Raw genomic sequence first — 21,213 nt, 5'->3', positions numbered from 1 at the left:
TTGGGTACCTTGGTTGTCTCCACATCCACATTTCCTCGGTTGGCGAGGTGAGCTCACAAGCTCAAGAAGTCCAGGATACCTACTTCTCTGGCTCAAAAAAATGAAAATCCTGACTCCCTTTGCTCGGTAGGTGTGTGCCCTAACCTCAATCAGTATTTTCTTTGGCAAGGGACCTTGTGGGCTAACTAAATTCAAATAAAAAGATAAGCAAGGGAAATTCCTATCTAGCCCTCGCAAAACATGACCCCTTTTCTTTTATTTTGTTATACACCCTCTACTCAAACTGATGGGACTGCTAAACTAAACCTCCTAAAAGCAAGGCCCATAACTGCGGGCACTCACAGGGCTCGAGGCTTAGGCTGGGCAGCTCCTTCCCCAGGGTAGGCTCGCTTAGGTGCGGACACTCGAACCCGCAAGCTTCTGTGCTGGATCCTCCTGAGGCCAATACTCACACTGGCAGACACTCTAAAAACAGTTCCTTTGGAGTCTGGGCACTCAGTGCGTGTGGGTGTGTGGGTGTGTGTGTCTCTCTCTCTCTTTCTTCCTTGTAAGGCTTCTTCCCTTTCCGGATAGGCCTCTTCTTTACAGGATAGGCAGTCATACGGCCGGCTTTCTCCTCTCTGAACAGGCAAGCACACACACGGAGGGATGCGCTGGGTGGACTTCTCTGGGATTCAGGGTCCTTGCTACGCTGCTCTCTCTTCAGCTCTGTGTTGCTCCCAACATGTCCCAGCTCCCCAGTGCGGTCCCTCTTCCTGCTCTGCTTCTTTCTCTGCCTGAGGAATGGCCTCTGTGGCTACTGCTACAGCTCCTCTTCTTGGCCCCAGCTCGCCTGTTCCTGCAGCTCAGCTCCTCTTCTGCCCCTGGCTCACTGTAGACCCCCTTCTCCTCCTCTTGTTCCTGTCTGCTTTGGTACCCAGCCCCTTACAAGACTCACCAGTTCTCTCTTCACCTGGGGCTCGTCAGTGGGTCCTTCTCTTCCAGCCTGCAGCTCACTCCTGCTTGGGCTTGATCTTCTTCTCCTCCAGCCTGCAGCTCACCCTTGTTTGGGCTTGATCTTCTTCTCCTCCAGCCTGCAGCTCGATCTTCTTCTCCTCCAGCCTGCAGCTGCCTCTTGCTTGGGCTTGATATTCTTCTCCTCCAGCCTGCAGCTGCCTCTTCTTGCCTGAGCTTGCCCTTCTCTGCCCATGCTAGCAGCACACTCCTACCTGGACCTGATCTCTCTTCTTCTCTAAGAGCATGCTTGCAGCTTCCTCTCTTTGCCCAGGCTTGCCTTTCTCTTTCCCAGGTTGCCTCTGGGCTTGCTATTCTTTTTCCTGCTGTTCCACCCCTCCTGTCCCCTGGATTGACTTGAAATTTGCGCCAACCTATGGGTCACGCTGCCTTCTGTTACATCATTGGTTCAAATTCATACCCTTTACTAGATCCTGGCTCCTATTGGCAACCTTCCACACTGCCCCTCAGGCTTGCCTCACATGTCCCTCAAGCTCCCAGCTTTCCCTGGGGCCTCAGACAGCCAATCAGAAAACTTGTAACAGACCTCCTGCACATCCCCCCACAGTTACAAACTCATAACATTTAAATAGTAGAGCTCCTTTCCTTTGACTCTTAAACCTCTCACACCATCTTACTGCTTCAGAGTGTCTGTGAAAACTTGAACATTTAAAATCACTTTTAAACATTTTAACTAAAAGATGTCAGTGCCAGTCTCCATTTGGATCACTGTTTCTGGGCTGCCCTGAGCCCTTTGTACCTCCCTGTCCTCTGCAAGATGCCCCCTCTCTGGGAAAGGGGGGGCAATGTAAAGGCTTCTTTTTCTATATTTACAGCAGGCTTCACACTGGACATAGACTAAATAGGCCCAGTGCCTGAGACTTAAACAGAGACTGCTTCTGTCAGCAAATTCACAAATTCCATCCATGAAAATCCACATGCAATCCAGCAAGCAAATACTAGAAGTCTCTGGGTTATATAAAGCCAGGTAGAACCATTGCAGCCATTCTAGCAGGGAATGCTGTTTCAGAATTTATACACCTCCTCTGTACTAAGTTGGTATGGTCCTGAATGCAGAGGCATTTTAAGCATATACAGTAAATTGTCATATACGGGGAGGGAGATTGTGATTTGCTATACTCCCTTTCTGTGGTATAATCAAGGCAGTTTACATATGTAATCCACCCTGGCAGGCTTCTCCAGCTCAGCTCCTATCCCCAGGGAGTTACTTCTCCCTCACACACACCTCAGGGGCTGGGGGTTACAGAAACAGATTTCTTCTCCTCCTCGGCTCTGCCACATACTTACATCTCCTCTGGCAGACTCACACGAGCTGAGTGTGGGCCGGGACCGGATTTACTCCGGCATGCCAAAGGTACTCCTTCTCTGGGCTCACTCTCTCCAAGAATCAGTCAGCAGTCTCAGTTGCAAAAATCTTTGACTTGCTTTACTAACAAACTTAGAAAAACAGTTCATAAACATCAACTTGGTCTAAACATTACATGTTTAATGTTTAATTGGTACTTGATATACCGCCTTTTCTAAAGAGGTCAAAGCGGTTTACAAAAACGATAATAAAAAAAAGTATAGCAAAGAGAAGAACTCCAATTTAAGATAGGAAAGACACATTCAACAAGAGTTTCAATCATACAATGTAAATGCTACAGTTAAAATTTTAAGTAACAGGGCTGCACTTGTACTATATTACAGAGAAGACAAAGAAAGTGCTCAATCCAGAGGGCTATTAAAAGCCAACTGAAAGAAATAGATCTTCAATAGGGTTTTAAAATGTGATAGAGAGAGCTGAGATCTAAGTTCTGAGGACAGGTTATTCCACAGATGGTGCCAAAAAGTAAAAGACTGCTTTCCTAGTAGATTCATGACTTTCAACCCTAGGAGATGGTAGGGCCATCTGATTGTGGGCCCGAATTGGAGTGTAGCCAGGGGATGATAATAGAGGGTAAATAGAAAGGTTTACCTGTATGTAAAACTTTGTGAGTAAGGAGGAGAACCTTTGCATTTGATATTTTACCGGAAGCCAATAAAGTTGTTTGAAAAAGGGAGTAAAGTGGTCAAATTTTGTAGGTTTTGTAGTCAGTGTAATTGGAAATGAGGAAGTCTAACTTTGATATAACGTATGCGTGGACCAAAGTTTGAAGGGAAGTGGAGCCAATGTAATAGGAAATAGAATGGAGGCAATGTAACCAAAACAATCCTGTCCTTGTGACATGCGAAATCTGTTTGTCAAACGAAAGACTAGTGTCAATGATGATACCCAGGGTGGCTTTTCTCCTCCAGATGGTCAGCACAGCACAAAACATAATTAATGATATCAGGGCACTTAGGGTTCTCAGCTCAATTCTTATCTCCTCTATTTGCAAACCAAACCAGAAACAGTACTTGGTGATTTTCCTCTCTTGATTAAACTCAGTCCACATACATCTCCACATCCACAACTGTTAGTTATTCTAAATATTACTCAGTTCCTTTTTACACTCCTCTGATCATGACTTGGCGAGATGGGGTGGGGAAACTGTCCACGCTATGTCCCCTTTAGCTCTTGATCTGTCCCTTCTTCAAGTTCTCCAGGGCACTTTGCCATAAAAGAAAAGGCTGCTTTTATAAGCAGCAAGAATAACATGTGGGTGAGCCGCACTAGTCTCATTCAGTTTATAATCCACTTACATGATGCCCATTGTCCTCTGTCTCACCCTTTTAGCATGGGCATTTCCGGGGGGGGGGGGGGGGGGGGGGGGGGGGGGGGGGGGGGAGGGTCACAGATATTATATATACAGATCCTTTTTCTGTCCCTAGTGGGCTCACAATCTTAGGACTCTGTTTACCAAGCCGTGTTATAGGTATGTAAATGTTTTTAACATGCATTAACCATTTACATGCCTACAATATCCCTATAGGCACCTATACAGCATGTGCGCTAATTGTAGGCACGTTAAAAACGCTAACGCACCTTAGTAAACAGAGCCCTAATTTTTTTGTACCTGGAACAATGGAGGGTTATGTGACTTGCCCAGAGTCACGCGTGAATAACTTGCCCAGAGTCACGCGTGAATATGCATTTTTAAAATTATCCTCTACAAGGCTGATGTCCTAAAGTGAAATGTCACTTTCCAAAAGAAAGCTTTCAATGGCAAATAGCACAAACTCAACACAGCAGAAGTTTTCCATTTTTGCACTATTTCTGTAAGATTTGGCAAAATAGGGTAGCAAAAGCGGGTCTCACCATGTGTGGTCTGCTCCGTGTGAAAGTATAGTTAAATTCTTTATTATAAAATTATGCAAGGTAAGATTATTAGTGTGGAATTTTGTAAAACTGAGCAAATGGAAAAGGCTTTGTGGGCTTGTTTTCATGAAAAATATAACTACATTTCATGGAGAAGCTGTTATCTTTGGTGTGAGACCTATAGAGGAAGCGTATGAACAGTAGTGACCAGCTTTTAAAGCAGCCCTAGTGAGGATTTCATCATAGGTAAAAATGTTTCATCAAACCTCATCCTGGTATGGTTCCCTGCTCTCTTAAAGCTCCACCACCTTCCAAAAATAGGAGGAACAAAGACTGAGATGGGACCCCTTGCATAATCAAAGGCTAATCTATAACCTGAAAAATACAGTTGAGGCAGGAGCGAATGAGGATTGCTCCTCCTCCTGCTAATTGACCTTATGGGGTTAAGCCTGTGGTTGGAGGATCCTTGTGGTCACAGTTATTTTTTTAAGAAGAGGGCAGGGCTTCCACCAGGGGGTCCAGGCTTACCAGATGATCCAGACCAGCACAAGGGAGAGGGGGTATTAAGCAGGCCAGTAGTTCTGTAGGTATTTGAGACCCAGTGCCATTACCAAGGGCTATGTGAGTGGTGCAGCCACACAGAGTGCAAATATGGAAGGGCAAATTTCACCAAAAAGGGTTGCACAATGTTTCACAGTTCAGTCCTTTGTCATCTAGAATAAGGTGTTTTCTTTCTTCATCTGCTGTACAATTCAAGCTCTGTAGTCCTCACTTGCCTATGGACAATGTATGGATTCCCATGAAAACACTTTTTTTTAGTAGTTGATTTTAATTATAAAATATACCATGTGGAAACTATGTCCTCTGTTTAACAATATTCTATAGGAATTCCTTTTAACACATTCACATGTTCTCGTTCTGAATGGCAATTTGTAGCATCCTTCAATGACTGCACTTCCGCTGGCTGAAGAACCAGAGTTGCTCCATTGATCTGCTGGTTAAAACCCTCTGCTCAGTTTGCAGCAACGGCGAAGAAAGCACATAGAATGTTAGGAATTATTAGGAAAGGAATGGAGAACAAATCTGAGAATATTATAATGCTTTTGTGTCACTCCATGGTGCAACCGCACCTCATATATTGTGTGCAGTTTTGGTCACCGCATCTCAACAAAGATAAATCAGAACTAGAAAAGGTACAGAGAAGGGCAGCAAAAATGATAAAGGTGATGGGACGACTTCCCTATGAGGAAAGGTTAAAGAGGCTAGGGCTCTTCAGCATGGAAAAGAGATGGCTGAGGGAAGATATGATAAAAGTCTATAGAACATGGAGTGGAATGAAAATGATAGATGTGAATCACTTGTTTACTGTTCTCAAAAATACAAGGACTAAGGAGCATGATATGAAGCTACTACCGTGTTTCCCCGAAAATAAGACACTGTCTTATATTAATTTTTGCCCCCAAAAATGCGCTAGGTCTTATTTTCAGGGGCTGTCTTATTTTTCGGGGAAACATTGGGGTTGGATCGGGGTTGGCCCGCCGCCCTCCGTCGCTCCCGGAACTAACCTTAAACGCCTCCTTTCACCTTCGCAGCAAGCAGCAGCAGGGCAGGCCACTTCTTCCTTCCGTGTCCCGCCCTTGCCTGACGTAATGTCCGCGAGGGTGGGGCACGGAAGAAAGGAGAGGTCTGCCCTGCTGCTGCTTGCTGCAAAGGTGAAAGGAGGCGTTTAAGGTTAGTTCCGGGAGCGACGGAGGGTAGGTGGAGGGGGGGCCCGGCAACCTCGGGTGGGGGGCGGCCTGGGGGCAGCCTTGTCCGGCTCTCGGCGGCCCTGCTTTCAAACAAAAATTTGCTAGGTCTTACTTTCAGGGGAGGCCTTATATTTACCAATTTAGGAAAACCTCTACTAGGTCTTATTTTCGGAGGATGTCTTACTTTCGGGGAAACAGCGTAAGTAATTAATTTAGAATAAATCATGGAAAATATTTCTTCACTCAACGTGTAATTAAACTCTGAAATCCGTTGCCAGAAAATGTGGTAAAATCATTTAGCATAAAAAGGTTTAAAATATTTTGCATAGTTTCCGAAAAGAAAAGTCCATAATGCTATGCTGTCTATTAAAATGTTTTATTGCATATTGTGTTGACATTGTAATTTTTTATTGCTGTAATTGTCTGTTGCTTATGTTTGACTTATTCTTGCTGTACAGCATCTTGAGTGAACTCCTTCAAAAAGGCGGTAAATAAATCCTCATAAATAAATAAGTAAACAAGCCTATTAATAAGATGGGACTTGGGAAAATCCACTACTTTTTTTTTAGGATAAGCAGGATAAACTCTATTTTGGTATATTGCCAGGTAGTTGTGACCTGGATTGGCCACAGAACCTTTTATCTGTCCCAGTATGGCAAGGTTTTATGTTCTTATGGTCATAAACTATCTTGTTCATGAAAAAATGCCATTTCAGTATTTCCTTTTCTAAATAAATGGCATGTCATGTACATCTGAGGGAATCTGCAGTTATGCTTAGCTTGTGATTCTTCCTGTCTGCTTTGCACAGTCCTGAAATCTCGTCTTCCTGCCCACATCCCACAGAAAATGTGGTATGTGTACAGCTACTGCTCTTCAATTTAATTGCTTGAGTTTATTTAAGTTAATTTGATATGTCAGCAGAACGAGTCCATAGAGAAATCCGAATTCCTAATTACTGTAGAGCCAATATTTCAGCCCAACAGAATGTATGCAAAACCAATAATTCCTTTTTTTTTTTTTTAAATACTTTGACAAATCAGTTTTCAACAACAACAAAAAAAGCAGTATTCACAAGTAGCTGTTCCCTTGGTCTAAACTAAAGGCAACCCTTAACAAATAGAGAGGTCCTTTTACCAAGCTACGGGGAAAAAGGGCCCTGTGCTAGCGGTGGGAGACATCTTTCCCGCGTACCAGGGCCGTTTTTCTGTAGCCGGTAAAAGCTTCAAAAATAAAATGGCCACGCAGTGAGATAACTGTTACCATGTGGCCATGCGGCGGGAAGCCCTTACTGCCACCCATTGAGGTGACGATAAGGGCTCCCGCGCTAACTTGGCAGTAACCGTGATTCCCAATTACCGCTAGGTTATCGCGCAAGGCATTTCCGGGGGTTTTCTTTTTCCCCTGGAAATGGCACGTGCTCGGGGCAGGACTACTGCCGGTTTGGATAAGAAAAAGGTTTGGATAATTTCCTAAAAGAAAAGTCCATAAGCCAATCATTAAGATGGACTTGGGGAAAATAAGAAATAAGCAGAATAAAATCTGTTTTACTTTTTGGGATCTTGCCAGGTACCTGTGACCTGGGCTTGATGGACCTTCAATCTGTCCCAGTATGGCAACGCTTAGGTTCTTATGTAAGTCTCTTTTCCAGTAAATGGATGTACTGAGAAAAGTCCTAGGGTCCTGACAGGAGTGCATGAAGGCAGTGCCCCTGTATAAGCTCATGATTGCTGAGGATGCCATGAATAGATTCCTGCAGCGTGGGCCTTGCACAACAGAAACCTTCTGTAGAGCAGATAGTAACATACTAAGTGACAGCAAATAAACCTGAGTGGTCCATCCAGTCCACCCAACAGTCACATTCATTATCAATTCAAGATTAAATCGACAATGAATATGATATTATATACTTGATCATAGTCTTTCTTTGGTGTTTCTGGGACATAGATCGTAGAAGTTCACTTGGCTCTGTCCGTTTGTTCCAACTACTGGAATTGGCATCAAAGCCTATTCCAGCCTATCCGAATCCGTCTTGTCATTTGTGGGACACAGACTGTGAAAGTCTGCCTGGCACTGTCCTCACATTCAAAATTACTGGAGTTTGAAGCTAAACGGGATTGCTGTATGTGGCTTGGACCATACAAGCCAGCCCAGCACTGACCTTAGTTGATAAAGCCAGAGTTGCCATCTAAGCACCACTTGACATGCAAACACACATGCAGCCCTTTACATTTTGTTTTTCATACCATTCATTTTCTAATTAGAGATCCTCTGTGTTCATCCCATGCCTTTTTGAATTCTGCCACAGTTTTTTTTTTCTCCACCACCACCACCTCCCTCGGGAGGGCATTCCAGGCATCAACCACCCTCTCCGTGAAATAGAATTTTCTGACATTACTCCTAAGTCCACCACACCGTAACCTCAATTCGTGTCCTCTAGTTTTACCATTTTCCCTTTTCTGGAAAATATTTGTTTCTATATTTCCCATTACCCCTCTCCTTATGGTGCTATATTGTTGTGTGACTGTTGAATGGTCTTTTTGCCAACTATATTGGCAATCCTGTACTTTAGTGGACATGACTTTTCTCAATTGAGCACAAAATAAATGGATTGCAGAAACAGAAAAATATGTTTTCTTATTGTTTTACATTTGTTGACTTTACATGCCAGTGCTTTTTCATGCTCTTGTCCTGATGATTTATGTGGAGTTTATTTTTATTCTAACAAGGAATTTTCTTTGTCTTGCTGCAGAATGTTTTACGATTTTATCCTATGGAACCTGTGTTTCAGAGTATATATACCTGAGGCAGAATTATGTTGTGATATCAGCTTTTCTAGATTCACCTATCCACTTTTTCCTGTAAACAACACGACCACTGCCCCACTGCTAATACTGTACTTACCCTTTCTAACCATTGGCAATCCTTCTTCAAAGTGAATACTGAACAGGAGTATTTGTCTAGCATTTCTAGGGTTTTTTTTCTCATTGCCCTCCAACACATTTCTCCCTAGCTTCTCTTAATCTTACAATATTTACATTATATTATATTATATGAACTGTATTTATTAAATATATTTTTCCAACTGTTGTTGTAAGAGGCTTTGGGTGAGCCTTAGGGATTGACAAGCTATGATATAAATGTAGTAGAATGACAGTAGAACACAGAACATTGAAGTGTGCATAAGCGTTTTTTTAACTTTTTACCCATGCTTCATGCTGACAGCATTCCTTCAACATGATCCATTCTTTTCCTCTGCTCAATTTTCTGATCTCATCACAGCAACTTTGAATGTCCAAAAAGGAATAATAAATAATAAATCTCATGTGTATATAAATGAGGCAGATAATGCATCCCATATTGCAGAGAAGAGCTAGTCTTAAATCCCTGTTAATGTGCGTATTATTGGCCCATTTGCTGCTATTCAGGATCCCTCTGAACCACTTTTCAAACTCAGGAAGTGCATCAAATATTCCCCCCCCCCCACCCCACCCATCACACACACACACACACACACACACACACACACACACACACACACACAATAATTATTTCCTTCAACCTCTTTCTTTAAATGGCTGTCCCAACCCCAAAGTCTATAAGTGCATGAAGGGTACCTAGTCATTTCTGAGTCAACCTCCATCTACATGAGTATCCTTCGAAGGAACTTAGATACATTTTCTGCTATTTTTATTTGAAATGGGACGTTTTATGGGCGGGAGTTAATTGTTTACCTTGAGGTATATTTTCAAAACTCTTAGACTTATAAAGTTACATAGCAACCTATGGAACTTTGTAAGTCTAATTGCTTTGAAAATACACCTCACTTGTCACCCATTTTTCTTTTGTGCCTAGCTTTGTCAGTGACTAAGAACCAGAGGGTACTAGAATGGAAACAAAATATGGATGGAGGATTAACCCCACACTTTAAGAAACTTAAACAAAACCACAAAATAGTGCTCTTGTCACCAAATAGTGAAAAACCACGTATAAAAATTGAAAACAATTAAATAATGCAAAAGTTAATCATTTCCATCCATTGTTCCCACTCTTCCTCAATCATAAATATTTTCAAACAAGTAGACGACCTAAAAAAAGGTCTAATTCACTTATAGTATACAATGAGGCACTTATCGTATCAAGTCAAGTAGCTCCCCTCCAAAGTGTTCAATGGGTTGCTCTTGTGCTATCATTCATCTTGCTTTCCACAGAAATACCAAATCATATCGTTATCACTTTGTTCTCAGCTTTTCACGGTATATCCAAATCCTTGTGAGAGCTATCTAATGTCCCACTAAGGAATGCTTGTATTTCTCCATAAATCATAAAGGGATTGAATTTTGACTAGCTTTGTCAGTGGCCATGATCTCGATATGTCACTGTCACGAAACAACTAGCCACCCACCTGGGGTCACCCCACGGCCACTTAGAGGATCTGTCCCCAGCACAGCTCAGATCCGCCTGCACGTGCTGCTTATTCTCCACCTCACTGACTAGGTCACAACTGCCTTCTGATGCCCGAGTTAGAACAGTCTTGTTACTGTCCTTTTATCTGCTTACTTACCCGGTTAATGAACTGAATATCACTGTTAACTGGATAAATCCCAGCTCCACACCGACTCAGCTCCCGGACCACGCAGCACTGCCCAGACAGTACCACGGACAACAATCAGAGGAGATATTTAGCGATAAGCTGTGTCAAAGGTGTCAAGAGAAATGTGTTTTCAGAGATGTTCTTATTGCTGCCCTAACTTATTCCTCTTAAGTACCTGGTTAGTGGACTGAATAATGCTGTTAACTGGATAAATCCCAGCTCGGCTCCTGGACCACCCTGGCACTACTTAGATAGTATTTTTTTTGCGTGGATTGACTATTGTGGAGTTTTTTTGTGGTGAGATGATGGTGCACCGTGCCTACGCCTTATATTCGGATAAGTTCTGGCTGGCTGGGTGGCGATACTGAATCCTTTTTCTCCACTTATAAGAATAACAAGAAGAAAATGAGAAAATTTTAAAAAATAATAAAAAAAGAAAGTAGAAGAACAAGTGATACTGCTTAGTTATAGCGTGTCGTGTATCCATTGTAATATACAGCGTGTGTGAAGCTGTGTGTTTTGAGTTTCAGTTTGACTACCTAGATAGTGCCACAGACAACAGTCAGAGGAGATATTCAGCAGCATTGCCTGGGTAAGTGCTGCTGAATATGAAGAGATGAATTCCAAAGCCTCTTAAGTACTGCTTTCTAAAATTAGGGCTTTTTTGGAGGGGGTACTTGGGAGTACTGAGTTACCGGCACCTTTTTCATTGTCTGCTAAAATTGACCCATGGACTCCAAGTTTTAATGGAAGAGCTCAAGCTCTACACACCAATTCTGCCTTGTCATAGATTCTGTGACTGGTTGCAGGGGGCTTGGCTATTGTGGGGTGGGTCACTCAATGATCACCCCACCCCTGAAGGGTGGCCTGGCATTTGAGTACTGGCACCTTTTCGTTAGAAAAAATGAACTGTCTAAAATGAATTCATAGCGGAAACAGACTGCTTTTATAGCTAGCCATAGGATGTGTGAGAGTTCCACTAAAAGGCATTTTTTTTTAAAAACCCTGTGTTGGCTAGAATTCTTGAAAATACAAATTTGCATTTAATCTAGAGAGCAAGTTTCATACTGAACAAGTTTTATAACTCACCTCTTTATACCCCCTCTCAGCCCGCTCAGCATCATCACCTTCAAAATATGTACCCTAGTTCATAAAATCATTCACGGAGATGCCCCAGCCTACATGTCAGACCTGATAGACTTACCACCCAGGAATGCTAAAAAATCATCCCGCACATTCTTCAATCTTCACTTCCACAACTGCAAAGGTCTAAAATACAAACTAATGCATACGACAACCTTCTACTTGAGTACACAATTCTAGAAAGCACTGCCGCGCAACTTAAAAATGATTTATGAACTAACTTCCGCAGGCTACTGAAGACCTATCTCTTTTGCAAGGCATACCACAATGATCAACAAATGTGAACTCCTCCACATTTATCCAGAATTGTCTTATAATACTTGCTTGTTATACTAGTATCATGCTTTATCATTACCATGTACCCAAAATCCTTATGTTATACTAAATGTCTATTTTCTTATATATTTCCACTATCCATGATGTATTGTAAGCCACATTGAGCCTGCAAAGAGGTGGGAAAATGTGGGATACAAATGCAATAAATAAATGATACACCCTTGAGAATATTTGGCCCAATCTGATTTCTTATTCTGTGTTCAAAAAGTGGTAGATCATCAGGCAATTTAGATTAATCAATTGACTGGCATGGTACCAACCCCCCCACCTGTACTTCTAACTGAATGCCAGTGTATGTTGTGGCACGGCAATTGGACCATTCCCCTACATGCATCAGGGAAACCTTTTCCTTTGGCATTGTTCATAACAATGTTTAAAGAGCCAATATAAAGGACCTGGGAACTCAAGGCTTGGAACCACTTTATAATACATTAATTAGCATTGTTGTCAGTGGATTTTACTATTCTACTTATTGTCCTTATGCTGACACTTGCACTATGTGACTGCATTAGGCAGTAGAGAATACCAGCAACAAACCATATGCTTGCTCATATGGTGGTCAGCTCACAGACTCAGCCATGTTCAAATAAAAACTCATACCTGGCATGACCTAGGCAGAGAGCCCTCTGAAATGAGACATTTGCAACACAGTGTTAGCAGAGAGCTTCTATTAATCATCTTTGCAAATCACTAGGCTATAGCACACGACTGTAAAATTAGGACAAGCCACAACTTAGTGAGAGTGGGAAAGCTTAATACAGATGAGTAATTTAAATTTCAGATGCTGAAATACATAATGCATTGCCCTCAGGCTTTGTGTTATTGAAGATTAACTTCAGGCTTAACATTTGTCAGAAAAAATAATAAATGCTCTAACAGTGACATATACTATAGCACATGATCAACAGATGATTGGTGTCTATTGCAGGGCCACCGAAAGACAAAGTCAGGCCCAGGACGAATACCCCCTGGCCCCCCTCCATGCTTCCTCCCCCTCCCCCCCCCCCACACATACGCACACACACACACACACACTCCTGGTCTGCTTACTTGCTTTATACTTGTCTCCTACTCCTGTGTGCCAGGACCTCCTTAACTCTGCTCTGCCACGTACCCTCCCATGTTTGTGGAAACAGGAAGTACTTCACACAGGAGGTGGGACTAGGAAGGAAGAAGGAACTGTGGCTTGCAGAGCAGAGGTAACTCAACGTGATAACCTGGCACTGTGGCACACAGGAGCAGGAGACCAAGCAGCCATGCCAGCACCAGGCGCCCCTCCCCCCTTGGAGATTGGGCCCTGGGGAATCTTGCTCCCCCTGTCCCCTTCTCAGTGGCCCTGATATATTGATTCATCTATATGCTATAAACATGCACCCTTCTTTTGCTGTTTCTTTATTCTCACTTGGTTTTACTTATAATGCATTATGTCAAAATTAGACAAGAAACAGGAGAAGAAGAAAAATGTTCTACAGATATGCCAGGGGCATAATCATGTCACTGGAGCCAAAGTCAGGTTATTAATTTTAGTGTTGATCTGACATGCCTGTGTTTCGGCAATAGCCTGCACCAGGGGTCCTTCCATATCCAGCTCAGACATTTGTAGTCAACACAGCTGTTAAAATTACCTGTTCAGGGCTAACCGGGCATTTTCAGTGGTACTCAACCGTATAGCACCCAATTTGGGGGGGGGGGGCATTCCAGGGGCACAGTCCTGTCTTTATGTGGTTCTTCATAACCAGCTAGTGCCAAATATTGCACTTAACCGAGGCTGTGTTTTCACTGGCTCCATACCCCTGGAAATCCAGTGCTTGAAAGGATGGATAGAATGATCTTGGTTATTTTTATAGTTTCAGTCTATTGTGTTTAGGCCATGAGACTTGATTGACTGCAAAATGGTGAGGGAAATTGTGGTGTATGTCTAAAATATTTATTTCCCTAATGTGTATCATGGATTCATAATCCTCAACTATAAAATCGAAAACTATTAAAAGAAATCCCAAATCTGTAGTCTTCTAAGTTTCAAATTTCAATAGCTGGATATTCTTTTCTATATTTGACACAATTTACTTAAAAGTACATAAAGTTTATATTTTAAAACTTTTGATAATAAGCTTTTGTCGTCTTTGCTTTTGGTCGCAATATCATAAGTACCCAGATCCATCCATTTTGTGACTTTGGGAATCGAGGGGCCCTTTTAAAAAGACATGATAGGCTCTACACACATGCAGCATATGCCAAAATGAGACTACCGCCAGGCTAGCATGCCCCCTGGCGGTAATTTCGGATTTGGCACGTGTCCATACCACCGGGACAAATTAATTTTTGTTTCCTAACGTGTGTGGCATTTCTGGCATTAATCGGCAGTTGGTGCTCACCAGCCGGTCACTGCATGTAGCGTGTGAGCCCTTACTATTAGATCAATGGGTGGAATTAAGGGCTCAGGCCATAAATAGGCGTGCACTGGTTTCAGTTTTACCGCAGTCCCTTTTCCCAGCCCATTGAAAAAAAAAGCCCCTTTTCCTAGACGCAGTAAAAACTGGCCTGGAGCGCCAAAAACACACGCCCACACTACCACAGGCCACTTTTTGCCGTGGCTTAGTAAAATGACCCCTAGTTAATTCCTCCTGCATACTATATTTCTTCTTGGATGCCATATCCGAGTTCATACAGACTTTAACATCAGATAACTACAGTTTTGTAAATTCTGAGCTTTGAATTGGATACATATTCTTGTCCAGAATGCTTGTGAAAACTGGTACAAAGGCTTGTTTGTGTATAGGAGGCATTTGATTCCTTTAAATATCTGTGAAGCCCTGTGGAGTTTCTTTCCCTACGTTTATTACGGTTACTAAGATTTGATCAACTGTCCTTCATCACAGATCACAAAATGGTGTACAAACAAAATTTAAAATCAAGGATAAAATCAATTAAACAAAAGAAATTAATAATAAAATACAACAACAAATCAGACAAACAAAACACAAAAGGATAGCTAATACAATAAAATTGTTATATACAAATGAAACATAAGGTAAATACAAAAAGAATGAGCACTAAACCAGCAGGACACAGACAGTGGAAAAACCCACCTAAACAAAGAAGTTTTAAGAGCAACTTTAAATAATTGGACTCAGCTTTAATTGCCAGTGGAAGACTATTCCAAAGATGTGGAGCCAAATATGTAAATGACGAGTGATGTCATTGAAGGAAGGCAAAGACATTGATGCCCAGATCTAAGTTGACATATGGAGGACTCATTCAGTTCTCTGTACAGTGACATTACTTCAGCTATGTAACACATGGAAATCCTTGACCTGTATAGGAACACATATGAACATTCCTGGTTTCTAGCTGCATTTTCTGATATTGCACATGATTATGGCCTTATTCATTATGGGGCCCTTTTACTAAGCCACGGTAGGCTCTACACACGTGCAGCGTGTGCCCAAATGAGACTACTGCCAGGCCAGTGCACCATCTTGGTGGTAATTTCAGGTTTGGCACCCGCCTATAATGTGTTGATGAATTATTTATTTATTTTTCCCTACACATGCCGGTTCTGATGGTAATCGGCACTTGTCACACGCCAACCTGTCACCGCACATGTAGCGCGTGAGCCTTTACCACTAGATCAATGGGTGGCATTAAGGGCTCAGGCTGCTTTTGGGTACGCGCTGGTTTCATTTTTATTGCAGGCCCTTTTTCCATCCCATTAAAAAAAAACCTTTTTAGATGCGGTAAAAACTGGCCCGGCATGCGCCCAATACATGGACCTACGCTACTGCAGGCCACTTTTTACCATGCCTTAGTAAAAGGGCCCCATATGAATTTCAGTGTAGTAAGCATATTGTTAACAGTAAAGATGAATTTTCTTTGTATATGCTTTGTAAACTCATTATGCCACACCCTTTCCAGCTCTGTGTGTGTATGTGTGTGTGTGTTATAATTACCTGTACACTGGTGGAAAATGTGCATTTGGGGAAGCACACAGAAGAGCCTCTTTTTATTAGATCTTCTATAGTGGGAGTGACAAAATACGAGGTTCCAAAGATTTTAAGTGCCAACATTTCTAGCATGAAAAAGATGGAATGCTAATGGTTTTCTTTAATTGCCAAGTGTACTTATCGAAATATATTTGTGCTCCTATTGCTGCACAGAATATAAATAGGTACACACTAAAAATATTGAAAGCCCATGAATAAATATTTCTGAAACTTTTGAGTGGCAAGCTGTCAAACCGATGTGATGAAATATATGCAAAAAAAAGTGCATCAAAACATATTGTAACGCCCGTGCTTTACAATGACTCCAGCATGAAAGGATATATCTCTGCAACATCATGCCTGTATGCAGGATATAATGTTCTCCAGCTCCTCTTGTTTTCACATTACTTTGTTTCTTGAAGAAAAATCCCTAGACTGTCCAGAATCCTAACTGAATCCTGCCAGCTTTGTGAGCCTTTTGTTTTGCAATGACCCTACAAAACTTGACAAGATAAGGCAGGTTTCCTTAGTGACTCACAATACTGAAGTGAGAGCAGGAAATTTGAGCCTGGACCTCCCATGGTTCCAGCTGTCATGCACACACAAGCTGGGCCCTGGAAAACAACTACAAACTCTGAAGCTTCATCTGTGCTTTATAACTTTCTTCCAAAAAGCCAGAACTGTAAGACAGAGAAAATTTGAACAAGTGAAGGGTGATTTTTAGGAGGCTTTTCCATGGATAAGTGGGCATTTACTCACAGACACTCACCTTCTGAAAACTTGCCTCCTCCCAGTGCAGGAAGTAATGGTGCTGTGCTGCGCATAGTACGTGTACTTCTACCCACAGACAGAGGAGAGTGCCAGTGCTGAGCACCCTCAATAATTGAGCAAGGTCCTTTGTTGTGTCAAGAGAGGCATCATTTATATTATGTTTGGCACCTTCAGTCATTTTAAAATGTTGATGCCTATGGCCCATAGGGAAGAGGAGCTGGGCTGAGGTGGTGCCATGTTATCCCAGCAAAGTAGATGTATATACAGAAGAAGCAAATCCTCACAGAGTAGGAAATGTAGAGCACAACTGTGAAGATGACTCAGAAATGGCAGACGATGTTTCAGTTGGTCTAAATGTTTATCATGAAGCAAACAGACTCGACACAGCTGTGTTTTGGCCAACAGGGCCTACATCAGGAGTCTCTTAAATGGTATTGGAATGTCCACTTGGAATGATGTCTATAGTAAATATGAGATAAACGAGCAACACATGTGGAGGGGCTCAATCGAAAGTGGCGCCCAAGTTTTCCTGAGGACGTCCTCGCAGGACGTCCCGGCGAAGGGGCCCGTATTATTGAAACAAGATGGGCGGCCATCTTTCATTTCGATAATGCGGTCGGGGATGCCCAAATCATGAAATTTAGGTTGACCTTAGAGACGGTCGTCCTTAGAGATGGTCGTCCCCGATTTTTGGCCATAATGGAAACTGAGGACGACCGTCTCTAAGGTCAACCTAAATCCAAGCCATTTGGTCGTGAGCTGAGCCAGCATCGTAGTGCACTGGTCCCCCCTCACATGTCAGGACACCAATCGGGCACCCTAGGGGGCACTGCAGTGAACTTCACAAATTGCTCCCTTACCTTGGGTGCTGAACCCCCCAAATCCTCCCCAAAACCCACTCCCCACAACTGTAGACCACTACCATAGCCCTAAGGGGTGAAGGGGGGCACCTACATGTGGGTACAGTGGATTTCTCACATTTACCACCACAAGTGTAACAAGTGGGGGGGATGGGCCTGGGTCCACCTGACTGAAGTACACTTCACCCACTAAAACTGCTCCAGGGACCTGCATACTGCTGTCATGGAGCTGGGTATGACATTAGAGGCTGGCAAAAAATATTTAAAAAGTTTTTTTTAGGGTGGGAGGGGGTTGGTGACCACTAGGGGAGTAAATGTCCAAAGTCAGACTTAGATGCCATATTGAAAATGCCCCTCTATATGAATCATCTAACAACTGAGAAAATAGCAAAGGATTAACCTTGTCCCAAAATTCTTCTGGCTCCACTTTCCTATGTACTGTGCAATCTTGATTCTCAGAGAATGGCTTAGTTTTCTGTGATTCTTTCCAATTTATAGTAAAGTGCAGACCGTAGTGATCTGACCATATTATCGGTTCCCAATTACTGTCAGATATAGATATGAAATTATTATCAGGGAATCTATAAAAAAAAAGAGGTCCAAGTGATGGCCTTTAATATGAGATGACGTGAAAGGGGGGCCACTTAAAATTTAGAGATTGATGAGATTACAAGAAAAGCCTGACTTTTGGGTCTCCTTCATGTTCCAAATAGAGGTTTATGTCTCCTAATAGTAATACTTCTTCGTTTTCTAAAACTGAATTAGTGACAAAAACTAAAACATCAGTGGAAGCATTCTTCCATTGGCCCGGAGGGCAGTAAAATGGAATAATAGTTAGACTACAATGCAAAGAGGTATCCTGAACTGTGCATGCCATAATCTACAAAGAGGATGATTTAAAAGAAAAATGAAAATTAACATCGATAAAAGATTTATACAGCAGTGCTACCACTCGCTTTTTCCCCCCAGTAATATGACAAATTTCTATAAAGAGGGTCCCAGGAAACAACAAGGCAGATGATCCGCAAACTCCAAAATGGAAGACAAAAGAGCAGATCAGTGATGGATGTATACAAATTTTATTAGTCAATTTGCATATAAAATAATGCCCGACACAGGCCGTGTTTCGCCCAGCAGGGATGCGTCAGGGGCTACTCAGTGATCCTCTCTATAAAGCCTTTATAGAATCTGATCCTATGTGAATATTTGCGCACTTTTCTTAAAGAGCGAGCACATGCGTAATGGTTCATGCATGTGCACTAGTTTACAGAAATAGTACACCCTTTTTATTAAAAGTGCACACTATCCCTCTAATTCTAGAAAGTTGTGTGCCCAGATTTATGACTAGCATGCAAATGTGTGCATGCAACTTATAGTGTAAGGTCAGTTGCACATGTAAGTTAATTTAGGGGCCTTTTTACAAAGGTGCATTAAAAAATGGCCTGTGGTACTGTAGACGCATGTTTTGGGCACGTGCAGAATCATTTTTCAGCGCACCTGTAAAAAATGCCATTGACCTAGTGGTAACATTTCACGCAGTAACCGGACGATAATGACCTATGCACGTCAAATGCCACTTGGTGAGCGTCCAATATGCGCATCTGAAAATAAAAAAGATTTTTCGGACGCGCGCCAAAAATGAAATTATCGCAAGAGCCATGTAGTAGCTGGGCATGTTGGGCGCACGCATATGCTTACGCGGCTTAGTAAAAGGGCCCCGTAATAATGATCCACTAATTGGTGTTAACGAGCAATAATAGGCTACAATTGGCACCAATTAGCAGTTAGTATTCTGTATGTTGCACACTCAAATTCAAGGAACATGTGACCCTAGGAGGGGCATGGGCGGATTGGGGCATGTCAGGCAGTTATGCGTGCGGGCTATAAAACACTAGCATTTACACCCCCAGCTATCTACAATTAAGAGTGAGCATTTACACGTGCCATTGAACTAGCATAAATGCTCATGCTCCCCCCATTACCTCTCCACTCTCATCTCTCCTTACATTCCTCCCCGTGAACTCCGCTCACTGGAGAAATCTCTCTTGTCATCCCCCTTCTCCTCCACCACTAACTCCAGGCTTCGTTCCTTTTCCCTCGCGGCACCTTATGGCTGGAATAGACTTCCTGAACCTGTACGTCTAGCTCCATCTCTACCTGTTTTCAAATCTATGCTGAAAACCCACCTTTTCACTGCTGCTTTTAGCTCCTAGCCATTACTCAATTGCCCTCCCCTTGTCCCTTCCTTCCTTCTCACCCATTACTTTCCTCACCTGTAACTGTCTTGTCTGTCTGTTTTATTTAGATTGTAAGCTCTTTTGAGCAGGGACTGTCTCTCTTTGTATCAGGTGTTCAGCGCTACGTGCGTCTGGTAGCGCTATACAAATGCTAATAATAATAGTAATGCCTAAAGTTAAGTGCGTAAATGTGGAATTACGCTAGTATTCTAACCGCAGTTGTATGCCCAACTGCCATTATAGAATTCATGCTTAGCTCGCATCATCCTATCGCTTAATGTTGGGTAATCTATATAGTTACCACCTATATGTGCATAGTGTGAACTTTTAACTATGAATGATATTTATTTTAAACAACTGCCCATCTATGTAAATACTAGCCATTGAGCCCGTAAAAACGGGCTGGTATTGGAGTTTTCCTTCCCCCCCCCCCCCGCGATGTCGCCACCGCTCCCCCCTCGGAGTCGCCGCTGCCACCCCTCCACCCGACCCGGGCCCTCTCTTCACTTCTGAACTTACACATCCATTTGCCGAACACAGCAAGGCACATCAGCTGAGCTGCCGTGGGCCCTTCCTTCTCTGCCTGTGGCCCCGCCCTCCTGTGACGTAACGTCAGCAAGGGCGTGACACAGGCAGAGAAGGAAGGGGCAGCTCAGCTGATGTGCGTTGCTGCGTTCGGCGAATGGATGTGTAAGTTCAGAAGGGAAGAAAGGGCCCAGGCCGGGTGAAGGGGTGGCGGCGACTCCGAGTGGGGGGGAGGGGTAGCAACCTCGGCGGCGCAGTTTACCTCTCTGTCCCGCCCCTCCCGTCATCACGTATTGACGTGGGGGCGGGACAGACAGGGAAGTCTCTACTGCGCATTTGCGAGTGAGTACGGTCACTCGCCATTTATATGTTTGATAGGTCTGCATACATACATACAGAAAGTATCTGGAATATTCACATGAGCAGTGAGACGAGAATGAAACCTCTCTCTGAACCCAGAAAGCCAGAGCTCTCAAGAGGAAAATGAATTCAACTGTTCCCCTTGTAAATTAGAAAACTTGAGATTGTTATATAGAACGTAATGCAGCTAACTGCTAAACTGGAAACAATATGCATCAGAGACCCATATGGCTAGGAAAAACCAGGAATGCATCTGTCCGTAGGACCACGAAGGACTTTAAAATTCTTTGTAAATACACTGGGCTTCTGTTCTGTCAGGATATCTTAGCATTAATCTTTTTTATTGTTCTGTGTCATATTTAAGGCCACCATTTCTCTTGCATACCTGTCTACGTCAGCTCCCTTCTTCCCTTCTCTGATTTGTC

At 42.8% G+C, this 21,213-nt stretch overlaps 1 protein-coding gene and 1 long non-coding RNA gene across 5 annotated transcripts in view; both read left to right on the top strand.

Moving 5' to 3' along the window:
* Nucleotides 1–21,213, top strand: part of PALLD (palladin, cytoskeletal associated protein) — a 738,625-nt gene that overhangs the window by 420,245 nt on the left and 297,167 nt on the right. The gene's annotated exons all lie outside the window — the stretch shown is intronic.
* Nucleotides 1,723–19,061, top strand: LOC115461612. The gene is made up of 3 exons (XR_003940731.1): nt 1,723–1,801; nt 2,400–2,404; nt 19,049–19,061. It is a non-coding gene; the product is annotated as an uncharacterized LOC115461612 (long non-coding RNA).

The sequence above is a fragment of the Microcaecilia unicolor genome, chromosome 2, assembly GCF_901765095.1.
Source record: "Microcaecilia unicolor chromosome 2, aMicUni1.1, whole genome shotgun sequence".
In the NCBI taxonomy this organism is placed as follows: Eukaryota; Metazoa; Chordata; class Amphibia; order Gymnophiona; family Siphonopidae; genus Microcaecilia; species Microcaecilia unicolor.
The sequence above is the reverse complement of the archived record's forward strand: the minus strand, read 5'-3'. Positions and strand labels throughout refer to the sequence as shown.